Source organism: Amyelois transitella, chromosome 6 (genome assembly GCF_032362555.1).
Source record: "Amyelois transitella isolate CPQ chromosome 6, ilAmyTran1.1, whole genome shotgun sequence".
Lineage (NCBI taxonomy): Eukaryota > Metazoa > Arthropoda > Insecta > Lepidoptera > Pyralidae > Amyelois > Amyelois transitella.
This window is the reverse complement of record NC_083509.1, coordinates 5959333-5973825: the sequence shown is the minus strand read 5'-3', so window position 1 is coordinate 5973825 and position 14493 is coordinate 5959333.

The following is a 14493-nucleotide window of genomic DNA, read 5'->3' as shown; positions in this document are numbered from 1 at the left end:
AATTTCAGCCATAAAAAATCACACTATTTTAATTAACTACTCCTTTATGACTTATACTATTGAGCCAAATTTTTCTTTAGGTTTGTTGAAGGTTATATGTAATAACATTCATTTCTCAACTACGATCGTTTAATAATTATTAATCTAGGCGTTTAGCTATTGATCATAATCCAACCTTGTCATAGTTCGTTCTAAAGTAATAATAACATCCCTGTGTATAACAAACTTTGAGTCTATTAGAGAAAATGAGGGGAACTTTCGGAATAGCTTCGAACATGAAAAAAATATAATACCTAACATCCACTTATTTCTTAACGCTCGCATGGGTTTATAAGATTCTCAAAATTACTTACCCACTCGCCAATGTTCTCGTCGGACACTTATGTTTTTTTCAATTTGCACTTCGATAAGGGCCAGGTTTCTTAACTTTGTATTTCTATTGCTAAGATACGTAATTTCATATTTATACAACTTTTTTGGAGTACTTTTCAATAAATAAATAAATGACGACATCCACATATTGACTGACATACCAACTGACATAAAAATTTTAAATTTGGCCTGTAAGTACCCTAGGTGGTGTAAGAGAGGACTATCTGAAATTTCTGCGGATATAAAACCGGTTAGTTCTATTTTTGGGAAAGAGGCGTGATTTTATGTATGTATGTAGTTCTATTTTTCGTTTTCCGTGAGCGAAGCTGCGGACAAACTTATTGTAGTAAAAAAAATCAATTCTTATTCATAACAACAAATATAATCGTGTTTCTAGCAATTTATTTATCAACCAATTAATATAACATTTTGGAATAAGCGAAACTAAAACTACTTATTAAAAAAAAGATGATTACAAACTAAAATTTAATTTACAAATTTTACAGTCCCTGCATAGCATCAACTTGCGGGAGTGTGCCCAAAATGCTGGATGTGCATTGCCATTTTGAATGTCTTTCTTATATTGCAGATTTGTACCTTTCATTTTGGTAAGAAAAAGAAACATCTAAAAATTTATTTTGGTCAAATACATACAAAGCCTTTGAAAGTATAGGTATCTTTTTCAGTGTAATTTTTTTCCTAATATAATCACATCTTTGGACTCTAAAGTTTCGACATTTAACCACAACCGAGTTTTAAGAGATTTAACATGGCATCAGAACGGATTTTTTTTTAAGAAGATTTACGTACGCAGTCACTAAATGCTTGTGTGCTGGCAAGGTTCGGGCATATTTGTCCGGTGCATTAGTGGAATTAGTAATCTCATATTCACGGAGCTAATATATCTACTGACCGCCTAGATCTGGGAATTAATCAGCGCCAGCCGGCGGGTGAACAAGTTACCAACTACGATTTTGCTTCTTTGGTTAAAACTATGAGATTATCTCTATTTGCATAACTCACATGTTTACTTACGTTCATAACCAATAGTTAACTTATTTTTACACAATACCTTTCTTTATTTAGAATAGTAGACTGAGATGGATTTGTGGCTACTTTATTTTTGGTTTGTCCTTTGTATTTCACATGAAAGTATTATTATAAAAAGTCTTAAATTTATTGAAAATCGAGATTGGGATTACTAGAAGTGACAAGTCCTTTTGGTTAAAATTCAGATTTTTTTTACAAAACCATAAAGCATCAAACATTTTTAAATATTGTATGTAATAAACTGAAGGCTGTATCTTTTAAGCTCCATTTTATAATTTTATTAATAATAAACTTTGTTTCCTTTAATTTATTTAATGCTCCATGATTGACAAGCTACACAGATTCCAAAAAGGCAAAGCACGTGTGCTTAGATTCCCTCCTTAGGTCGGTAATCAAGGGGGCTCATTCGATTACCTCGCCTGACTCGCCTACATTCGAATTACGTAGCCGCTTTTTATCTTCAATTACCAATTTCACCTAATCAATGTGAGTAGAAGTAAAACAAGATTTTTTTTATATATTGCAAAGGTAATATTTTGGTCATTTTTGACATTAAGTTCTTTTGATAATAAAAAAAAGTACGTGAAATAAACAAATCAAGAGGATTTATTACATTGAATAAGTTCTGCCTAGAAATAATAGATATTTTAATAAATACCTACCAAAATAATTTCTGGCAAATATCGAGCTGATCCGCAGACTTTTAAAGTTTAATTTTTTATATTTGTTTTTCACATTATTAAGGAATTACATACTATATTTATGTTACTATATATATATTATATTTCTAAACTTTACGGTTACCGCGCGAGGGTTACCCGTTGCCTTTCTCAATCGTTTGCTGAGCGCCTTGTAAAGCAAAGTAAAATTTGTTTAATGCTCTTTCATAGTTTTGATTAGGTAAGGTAATTTAATAAGGCAGACAAAATGCGTACCTAACTGAAAATTCAGTCCGTATTATCGGCTTATTTTGTTTTCTCTGCCGGATGATATGCTGATACGACTGCGATACATGCCGAATCGTAAAACAGGAACTCATTTGTTCCTATTCAGTTAACGAACAATGGCCAATAAGTCCGCTTGTCGGACGGATTCAAACAGCTTACTGGGATTTTAGTTTCCCAACCTATTGTTTGTGTTCATGAAAATCTATCCAATCCCAAAGTAGTTTTGATAGAGAATTCAGCATGATCAACAATTAAAAATTATACATGTATACCCACTGATAATGGATATCTATCTAATTTGGGATATTATTAGGTAACAATACTTACTACCGGAGATCCCATCTCAATCCATCTATCTATGTCTAACCCATAAAGCTCTGAAGTATACGGTAGCGATTTAATCTATCATCCATCCATACATTTAGATTTGTAGTATATACGATGACTAAAGACGACAACTATTACTATTTTACCTAAAATTTTTTAGACCATAACCTATTTAATAAAGAATAAAAATATTTAAAACAAGAAAGTCAATCATTAATATGTAATATCATGGAAATCCTTAATTCGTCAACGAAGTCCAGTTGTAATTTCCCAAGTTCCCAATTATTTCTGTCGAGGGCAGTAATTAAGCAGCATAAAGTGCTTGGGTACCGTAATCCAACCACTTTTGTGATATTTAAACGAGTTTCATTACGCTTCGGTTATAAAAGCAGCGTTATTACGAGAAATGGACTGGAAACATCACGCTCGACTTCAAATGACCGTAATTGTCGACGCTGAAAATAAATATGAGCTTCAAGAATTTGTTTGACTCCCATGGACGTAAAATAAGTAGCCGATGCCATATACTTATCGTACGCTGTCTGTTGTTTAAGCTTTTGTAAATTGTTCAGCGTAATAAATATCACACGGTTTTATAGAGGCGCGACAAAATAAAAATAAATAAGTATGTATAGTAATTTTTTTTTATTGAAGTCATCATTATCATCTACTGGTATTTTTTCTACCAGCTACGCTATCGCTAGGTGTAACCCAGTGTCCATCTATGACTACGATTCAAATAATTAAATTTACTTATATTTTTGCTTGCTAATCCTGTAAAAATCCCTAATTGATCTATCCTAAGCTTACGACAGTAGTGAGGTATAACTTTCAAGCTTGGATCGCCGAATAGTGTAAGATGTAAGGTGATATAGAAATAAACCCCGTTAAAGGCTGTAAGCGTTTTCAAACTGAAAAAATAAAAACGAAAAAGAGCCATAAACTCGTTGCAAATCTAGCATAAAGCAATCGATATTTGAGCAAACTACGATTATCTTCAAGTTTAACAAAACAAACTATTAATGGGTTTGTGGTTTGCTTAAAAATAGGTTCCATTATCGCAGGCTAGATACGATATTAGCGGTACATTTGGTGCGGGCGTATGTGGTCTCATTGAGGCATTAGCTCCGACAATAAACATAAATATTTTTGCCTCGTTATACTGCCCGATCCCAGTAATTAAATTCCACCAAATCGCACAAATCTTCAGCCGCCCTTCGGCCGCACACCGTTACCCTGCCTCCGGCTTCTGTAAACATACTCCTGATCATACAAATACGCATGAAAAGGGGAGGTTTTGTTCGTGTTTTTAAGTCTACAATTTATCGGGTTAATTTGTAAATAGTCGTTTTGACAGGTAACCTTTGTGCGCGACTAAATTGTATTTCAAAAATTTCCCCTGTAAAGTAACGTCGCAAATACGAAAATAGCAACTGTTAAAAAATAAAATCCTAGGCTAGGTATAAAATTTTTATCTTCAAAGAGTAAATGGTAACCATCCGAAGTTCCCTCATTTCTAAAATAAGTAATTTCTGCAAAAAAAAAGAAACGAAAATGTCTAAAAATTCTGCATCGTGCGCTATGAAAAATAATACTTGTGAAATTTAATCACTCTTGAATTCATCTCAGCCCCCCACACGTTCGTTGTAAAAGTTGCCGTCCCCGACTCGTTAGCGTCTTCCTTATTATTTTCCCGACGACTGTAATCTGGCCTTTCAGCTACTTCAAACGACTTGTTCTTTTTCTTATGTGTAATTGAAATATATTGCCGTAATATCCGCCGGACCGGCTGTACCTCTCGAGCACATCAGCTTGAGTTTTCATTACTTGGCGAAGTGATTTTTTTCTTAAGACAGAATAATAATTCATTTTGGTACCCCTGGCCAATGCCACTTGGAAACTTCCTGCAGATAATAAAAGTTGGAATTCGTGCGTATTCTGATTTGTTCAATTTCGTCCGGAGAGTAGATGTTTGAAAGAGCGTTATAGAATTATTAGAGTGCCTATGTAATTGCAAACTTGTCGTCGGTTTGGGTTAACTTATTGATTAAAATTTTAAAAACTTTGAACACAAAGTCTCCTGTAGAAATAGATAGGAATAAATAATACATTATAATATGTGTTTATCCCTTACACACAGACACAGAGCCAACAATTTCGGAAAAACTGAAAAGCCCGTGAATGAGATGAATGATCAGATAAATATGTTGCAAACATAGGTGTAGATTTCGTTTTATTTTTTTGGTTGTCTATCTTACTAAATAATGAAATACGACGCAGTCCAAAAAATGGAAAATTGCGAACACGATTTCACTTGGTACTTTCATGGAGTCTTATTCCGTGCGGACTCTTGTGGCTATCAGTTCGTCCCGTCCACTTCCAGTCCGCATCCTCCGCATTGGTTATTTTCCCACACTCACATTCTGATTTATTGCAGAAAGCGGTACCGGCTATTCGCCGCTAGTCAAAATACCGACTTCTTTACGACCAACCCCATATATTTTATTGCAGATCGATACTGTTAGCTTGGATACCTCCGTAATTTTTATCTACTGATTCTATGTTATATAAAACCTTTGCTATATTTTCATAAAATATATTGCCTTGCCAGTTTTTCATCACTTATTGGTCGTTTTTGGCTCATATGTGTAGAGAATAAATTGCGAAGTAGGAATTTTATATCGTGTGTTTCGTGAGTCAAACGTTGCAGTAATTACTTTAAAAGGGGTTCTTTTAAATAAATGCGGCTGCATTCGATGCAAAGTTAGAGTAGAATATACCTTAATGGCAGGGTAAAACACCCTGTTATTGGCAGTTATCCATGACTGGGCGCACGAACATCACGTGACCGTGTCGCCCCCACTCCGCAAGTTTCGTATTATACTATATGTGGCCGAAGTTTTCCTGCTGCTGACCGAAGCGGAAAAACTGCTTGTAGCTTCCGAAACTGATGCTTTATACTTATGGCAAAATATATTGATATGGCTTATTTTATTGGAACAGATTGGATGATTTAGTTAAAAACCGGAATAATGTTTACATAAATTTACATCGACTAAAGATTATTACATTACACAGATAAACTAATAAAATATTGCTTACGATTTTCAAAAAATAAAAAAGATATTAAGAATATTCTTAATAGATTTTTACTACTACACTATTTAGTGAAAATTCAATAAAAGGGTCATGATAGAAACGTGCCATGGGCAATCATTTCCTTATCGTTTAAAGAACCAACTAGATGTTTTTATATGTAACAGATAGGTCGGAAAGGGGTTGATGGATGAGGCTGGCGGTGACAGGCCCAAACTCGCCGTGACACGCATCCTTAATGCTGACGGAGACATATAGTTCGCAGACCGATCGCCTATCCCGGCAGGGTCGACTCGGAAGGTGTCCATACAGAGTGTCGAATCACTTCGACAACTTGTTTTTATTCCCTTTGCATACGTGACAAGTTTTAGCATCTTTGTTATTTTTTATAAATGTATGTATCCTTGAGTTAGTATCTTAAATACATTATAAAAGCTTTAATACGTTATTAATGAGAATAAGTCTTCTTCCTCCGGGCTTTAGTCCCGGTTGCATCCTCACCACTCTGGAGAGGAGCCCGGGGAATGCCTTTGACCCATGGTCAAAGGCATTGACCCTGAATTGGGTGAGTCAGGTTTTTACACGAAGTAATAAAAACTATCTTTAATTAAAACGATACTTAAATTTATAAAAAGTCATAAAAAGGATATAAAGTGATATATCAAATAAATATTTTAATTTCATGTTTTTGGATTTCTGTAATCAATCATAATAAAGATAACCAAGAGATGACAAAAATATAAGAGGCCAAAAGATAGATTCGACATACAATTTCTCTGTCCTCAACCTATTCTACACTACTACAATCACAATAACCGGAATGGAATATTTGCCATTCTCGGGCAATTCATGCTTTGCTCTCTAGTGTTTAATTGGAGCTATAAATCAAGGGCGCTCATAAAGCTTCTCTTACCCAGTATCCAATATCCAGGTGCGACATCATTTCCATCTATCTTAAATGTATTTTAGTTAAAAAATGTTTAATTATAATCGCAAAAAAAATATTTTCAAAACTATAATGAGCACAAGTAATATTAAATCTTACCACTAAGTTATTAAATATTACATTAAAAAAAATATTCTACCAATTATAAAGGCGATCCCATAAATTATTTCCTATGCCCATTTTTTCAACACATAAATGACTGAATGAGTTTGTGCCTAATTAATATTACACATGTTTATCAATTCGTTGTTTTATCAATACAATTACCTAAATATATCTGTTAATTCAATGTCCTTAACGTTTCATTGTTATCCCTACAGAAGTGAAATTAATATCGACTAATAACTTCATGACTGAAAATTCGTGAACTTGAAAATCATAGTAAGTAAATATCTTTTATTTTGTTTATTTATATGCAAATGGTAAATAACTGTTTTATTTAAATTATGAGGTAACAACGTCGGCACTTGTGTAATTCCTCTTCATTACGCAAAATAAAATAGCCTTTTTCAAAAGTAAGGCCCTTACCAAGTTTTATTGTCTTTACAACTCTGAAAGTAAATTACCCGAACAAATTCGCTTAGCGCTAAATCTGGAGCTTATCAGGGCTTGGTCGAGATCCTTAAATTGAGAAGGATATCGCGCCGAGAGTGGCCTCCAGCCGTCGACACCTTGCCGACTGTTCAGATTAAAAAAGTTTAATTACTGTCTTCTCAATCGATCATGGTCAATTGGTTAGGCCGCCTGTGGTAGAAATGTCTCGGATCGGATTGATATTTAAACATTTTGTAGTTATAAGTAGAACAAATGTAATGTTTTTAGATACCTATTTTTAGTTTACTTTTTAATGCACCGTTAATAGACAGATACAATAAGACCAATGCAACATCCATCAATCCACCATCGTATTTTTGATTATGAAACTAATAAACATGTTATAACCCTAGAATTAAAAAATAAAGTTGCAGTTCCAAATAACATGTAAAAATACACATCTATATGTATATAATTATTCTTAATAAAGATAATTAAAATTAGCGTGATTTGACAGTAAAAACACACAGAAAAAAGAATGCTTAAATATTTTAAAGCATTAAGCTTAAATATAAAAGTACAATAATGTTCAAAACGGATTGTTATGCACGTATACGTGCACACTGTTGATTGTTATGCTAAAAATAATATTGAAAGTGCCAAGTCGTGTTATATTCCGTACGGTCGTTAGCTAAACTATTACTGAATTTAAAAATTAATAAAGCAATACCTATTTATATGTATATTATTGTAAATACATATTATTGTGTATCTGTGGCAATATAAAGTTTCCTTTAAACTACAATACTGGTAAAAGCATCTCCCATGAAGTCAATGTGAAATTGGATTATGATAATATAAAAACTCACAAAAATGTTAAGCTCCAGAATTAAATATTAGGTTATTTTTATTACGATAACTTATACCTGGGTGATTCTCCACTATCGGGAAAATCAATGTCCTGAGCAATTTTTAGAATTGTGTGTGGCTATGTTTTTCAAACGATCATTTAATAAGATAGTACAATAAAAGTTCTTTCTAAGCTACCAATTTGTAAATAAAAAGAGATTCCCGATTTTTACGAAATATCTTTTCAAAAACCCCAAAAACAGTCCCCTGACCTGTCCCCATTCCAGATTTACAGTTTCTACCAAGACTTTTTTCTAATTTTGTCCAAAATATGTAGTATTCACAAATACTGTTCTAATGTATGATAAATGAACATAATAAATATTCTGGAATATATTTAAATTTAAGTTAAATAATAGAAAAATTTTAACTCTAAAGTTTGTCCTAACAATTTGTGAACAGTACCCTGTCATGAATAAAACAAACGAAAAAAAATAATCTAATAGAAGTAACATATTGCGTTAGCGTGGAACGGAACGACATAGTTGTGAAGTTCGTCCGTATAACAAGTTTGTGTGACCAGCCGCCATCTTCCTGTAGTGCGAAGCAAGTGTTGAGGCGAACACGTGCCGCGGCCGGATCAAATAACAGTCCCTTGGGTATGTGTTTTATTTTATCATTTTGAAAGATAAGTTAATGAATTATTCGTAATTATTATGTCATAATCTCTTGTTGAATATGATATTTCGCAATTTTTAAGTAGTACAATGCTATTGCAAATAATCCGAATTTTAGGTTAAATAACCAGTCCCCTGGCGACAGTCCCCTGTATATTTGAGCGACAGGGGACTGTCTTATTACACAGGGGACTGACTTTAGTTATTTTTTTCTCAGGTAAACTTCACAATGCCGCCTCAAAAGAAGACTAGGGAAGAAGTATTAGAAAGGAAGAAAGAATTAGAACGTTTAAGATATCAGCGCCTTAAAAATGATCCCCAAAAGAGAGAAGAAATGAAAGAAAAAGAACGTCTTAAGTATCAAAAGAAAAAAGAAAAAGGCTTAAGAAAACTCGTACGAGACATGACTCCACGTGAACACAGAACTGCAAAAAAAAATTGGAAAAAACATTGTACTGATTATCGGGCTAGGAAAAAGACATTGAAGGAAACAACTAATGCTTTTGTGAGAGACAACACTCCAAGTTCAGAGACTGAGATTTCAGCACCTCCTACAACTGACAATTCTGCAAATAAAAAGAGAAAAAGACATGCGAAGCTATTAAGAGAAAAAGCGAATAGAGACAAAGACAATAAGATACTCGAATATAAAAGAAAAGTCGAAAAGTATAAAAAAAGACTGTCAAGACTCGAAAAAACTATAAACCAAAATAAAGATGAAACACCTAACACGAAAATTAACAGAATGATTGATGATTCTAACTCGAGAAAAGAAATTGTGAAAAAAGCATTGTTCGGCGAGGTGATGAATAAACAATTGAAAGAAAATTATTCACAATTAAAGACCCAAAAAGACAAACAAATATTTTCAAAAGTTGTTGCTGGGACATCAGTACATAAATACAAACTATGGACTACCAAAGACAGTGCTATTAACTATAAAATGACAAAAAAATGGAAACCATCTCCTTCTTTGGAAATGCCTAAACGAACACGAATTGACAAAATTTCGAAGAGATGTGCAAAAGTGATTAGAGAGTTTTATGAGGATGACAGCAATAGCAGACTAGGTGCTGGAAAAAAGGAATTTATTACAAGAAATTCAATCAAGCATCAAAAACGCTATCTACAAGATACAGTGCTGAGCTTGTACAAGAAATTTGTAGCTAGTAATTTCAAAATAAGCTATCAAATGTTCTGTCGTTTGCGTCCTTTCTGGGTTGTCAAGCCAAAAGCTCAAGACCGTGACACTTGTCTTTGTGTCACTCACGCCAACATTGACTTAAAGCTGTCTGGTTTACACGCGGCAAAAATATTGTCGTATAACAGCTATCAGAAGTTACTAGAAAATTTATGCTGTGATCGCTATAATGTGGAGTGTTTGTCAAGAAAATGCCTAGTGTGCAATAACAGAACCCCTGCCTACAATGAGTTTGATGACAACAAACCTATACAATACAAGAAATGGGTATCTGAAAAACAAGAATATTTGGATCCAAAATCTAAAAAGCCTAAGCTAGTGACTAAACACCTTAAAAAGACTTTGACGCTGCGTCCGCGAGAGTTGATACATGAATTGCATGCTGACCTAGACAAGTTCTTTTGCCACCAAAGAAACATTGTACATCAATTCAATGCAATCAAACATTTGAAGGAAAATCTTGGCGAAGAAGATATTTTGATACACATGGACTTCTCCGAAAATTATTGTACCAAATACGGAGAAGAGATTCAACCCTTCCACTTCGGAGGATCTCGAACTCAAATAAGTATTCACACAGTTGTTGTGTATCTCAAAAACTCAATACAATCCTACGCCACCATTTCCAAAAACTTGACGCATTCACCCTCAGCTATTTGGGCGCATTTGCAGCCAATTTTCCGAGCAATACAACCTGGAATTAAATATGTTCATTTCCTTAGTGACGGGCCGGTTACACAATATCGGAACAAAACTATGTTCTTTGTTTTGGCCTCGAGATTATCCAAAGATATTCCAAATCTACAAGGATTTTCGTGGAATTACTCGGAGGCCGGACATGGCAAGGGTGCACCAGATGGTGTTGGTGCTACTTGCAAGAGGACTGCGGATGCTGTTGTAGCTGCTGGAGGTGATGTCGATACCCTGGAACAATTTGTGGAAGTCATCCAAGCTAGATGTCCTGGGATTATTTTCCATACAATAAATGACGAAGATATTCAATCAATTACTGATGCCATTGAAAAGACTTCCAAACTAAAAAGTTTTAATGGAACATTAAAGGTGCACCAGATCACTGGAATATCTACTTCCCCAGCAGTTTTGACAATGAGAAGTTTAAGCTGTTTTTGCCCTAATACCTGTCAACATTATAAAATTGGAACAATTAATTACAACCAGAAAATGAAGCTTCGTGTTCAAGACATTTACACCGAATCTGAAACCTCTTCATCCGAGGATGATAATGCCCTTGATATGTTTGAAATCGAACCTTCATATGCGACCAAGCCACGAACTGATAGTCCTGTGGAAGAAATGGAAGCGGGACCTTCCCGAGATAACAACGACAAGTATAATTGTGGAGACTATGTATTAGTTAAGTTGCAGAGTAAACATACTGAATACCGTTATGTTGCGGTCATAAATAAAATTGATGAAGAAGATGGTGAATTCACTGTCACGTTTTTAAAACTCTGTGATAAAGAAGGACTGACTTTTAAAGTAGACGAAGAAGATGTTTCTGATATAGCCTTTGAGCAAATTATTAAAAAGTTGACTAATCCGGACTTGATCCTAAAAGGGAAAAGAATCTTTTATAAATTTAATACACCGGTTAATATTTTTGAACAGTAATGATGATACATGATAATTATAGGATTTTCAAGAGCTGATCTCTAAGATAACTCACTTAAATTGAGACTGATTTTACTACTTAGAAGGTGTAAAAATTAAAATAAGCATAAAAGCAACTGATGTCAAAGACCAGAAATTGAAATTTTAAGACTGATTTAACTACCTGATACTAGTGTATAAGAGAATAAGTCAATTAACAATGATAATTATATGTTGTTTTGTTTCATTGATCTCAATTTAAAATGCAAAATATTAGTTACTAATTGATAGATGTAAGAAGAAAATGTTGATTATAAACCTATGATTCGAAGAACGTTTAAAACGTTTGCCAAAAAATATTTAAAGCAAAGTGAAAGACTTAGTTAATTTCTTTGAAGTTTATGAGAAGTTTTTTTAGTTTATGTTTATTTGTTCTTAATTGGATGTTCAATTTCTAAAATAAAGTTTATTTGTAATGAAAACTATCTTGCTTTTGTGTAAAAATCATTCCCCTGTCATATGTGTCAGTCCCCTGTCATGATTTTTCATTAAATCGTGGATAATTCCTAAAATATAAAAAAAATGAAGTGGTTGTCAATTATATAGTTTAAAGCTTGAATAAATTTAGCTTTCTATGTAGGAAAAACTATCATTTAGCAAAAAAAAGTATCAGGACAGCTTTGTATGGGCCATTTTCCCATTAGTAGAGAAGTACCCACCTATATGTTTAAATAAAAATTTCTACAATTATGTTAGTACGTCATACCTACAATTTTTTTATGTACCTAAGCGTGTTGTAAGTTGACAATAGTCAAGCAATAAAAATGACTATTTCATATTTAAATATCAAAATCAATTACTAAAAACCAATGGAGCTGATCGTTAACACAGAGATCCAGGGCGGCTTGTCCCTTTCACAGGCCCGAGTCCGCGTCGCCGGCGCCCGAGGGCTGTACCCTCGGATTATTAACAGTTATTGGGCTCAGCGGTATAAGTCCGGATTAAATCTGTGTCAATTTGCATTTTATTATGATGACACAGCCCTTGAGCCTTAACTATTAATACGGGTTTATAAGCTTATTTCAATTCCGTGACGACAATTCCAAAACGACACTGAAACAACTCCAAAGGAATCCCAGTTTTACATTCTGCTTCGCCATAAATTAAGCTGGAGTCTCAATATAAAAAGTAAAAGTAGAAGCAACATTCAACGAGTCGCAGAAGCGGTAATTTATGCGATTCGTTGGGCAACAAGCAAAATAAGATGATGATGTGTTCACAGATGAACATGGATCCTTAATAATATCTAAAAATAATACATCTACCTGAATCACGTTGGAGATTCAAGGTTCAACACAGTTGCTTGTGGCATCTTAAATATGCGATAAGTGCAAATATTATAATCGGCATAAGTACTTAAAAACTAGCTTGTGCCTTAATGATTATCCCAAAATACGTTACTGAGCGTAAAGACACATACTTTCAGAACATTCAATTTCATGAATTATTCGGCTTGTTTGGTTTTGTCTTTGAAGATCATTGTTACCCAGGTAGCGTGTTCGCATAGAAGGCGTATGATCGATCATGTTTCGCGAGACGGTTTAAACGAGACATCGCGCGCTCCATCGCTCAACTAACTCGGCTCTATATAGGCCTTAATTCGATTACTCTGAACGAATCGCAGCCTCGCGGGCTCACTACGAACTGAGATGGAAGATCAAAGGATAATCGAAATAACGTCTCCAAGGCTGACTTAAATGAAATTATGTTCCATGTTATTCGCTTCGTCGAAGTAGGTACACGTATTCGTACTTATTTTATGTGAACAGCTTTCAGAGGTATTAGTTAGAAATTTGATTCATATTATTTCAATCATAAATTATCTTCAAAAAAGTAAGTTTATCAAGACTGACATGTTCGCCCAGTTTCATGCTATTCCACACAAAGTTGAGCAGCGGCGGTTCTGCATTTTAATACTTTAATATGCTGGTATGCCTCAAAGTTTTACTTAAATACAACTTGTACATGCATTTGGCTGCACTGTATTTTAGAAGACAACCAGATGTTACTGATTACATTTTAATAAATTATTATAAGGTCTGGTTACCTCAACAATATATTATTAGAGCTGTATTAACGCTTCATTCGGATTGTCAAGACGATTACGACCGTAGGTAAGTACACACAATTAATTAATTATTAAATAAACTTTGTCTTAAGATTGCTGAGCAGCAGTATAATATTGTGAACATTTACATATATGACAGTCGAATAAAAGTGCACCAGCGGCTTTGCTCTTATTTTATTGAGACTCAAAGGTACAATAGGTGGACTTAATGCTAATAGAATTGTCTAGGTCTACTAGTCAATCCTTAGAAAACAGATAAATAATGTGTTAATTCAAGAATATAAAAATAAACACAAATATTTTATCTATATATACATAAATTAAAACAGTAAAAATATTTTGTCTGTACATTTAGTATTTTTGACTAAAAAAGATAGAGGGACTAGAATGAATAATAGAAAGCAAAAATTTTTTTTTTTAATTTCTTGTCTGTCTGTCTGTCTGTATGTATGTATGATCACGTTTATCTCCGAAAGTACTGAACTGATTTACTTAAAACTTGCTTTGTTTACCAATTGCTTTGTTTTAACTCAGAAAAACATTTAAAGTTTGTTTCATCAAAATCGGTTCACTAAAAAAAGTTATCGTCATTTGAATGAACTCAAGGCATGAGTTTTGTTGTTGCCTGCAAATAAGTTACGATATTTAAAATTCAAAGTCATTTATCATTGTACGACAGCATTAATTCTTTGAGTTTACTTTACCTCAAAGAATATTGGTCAAAAATAATTCACTTAGTAAGTTCACATATTTAA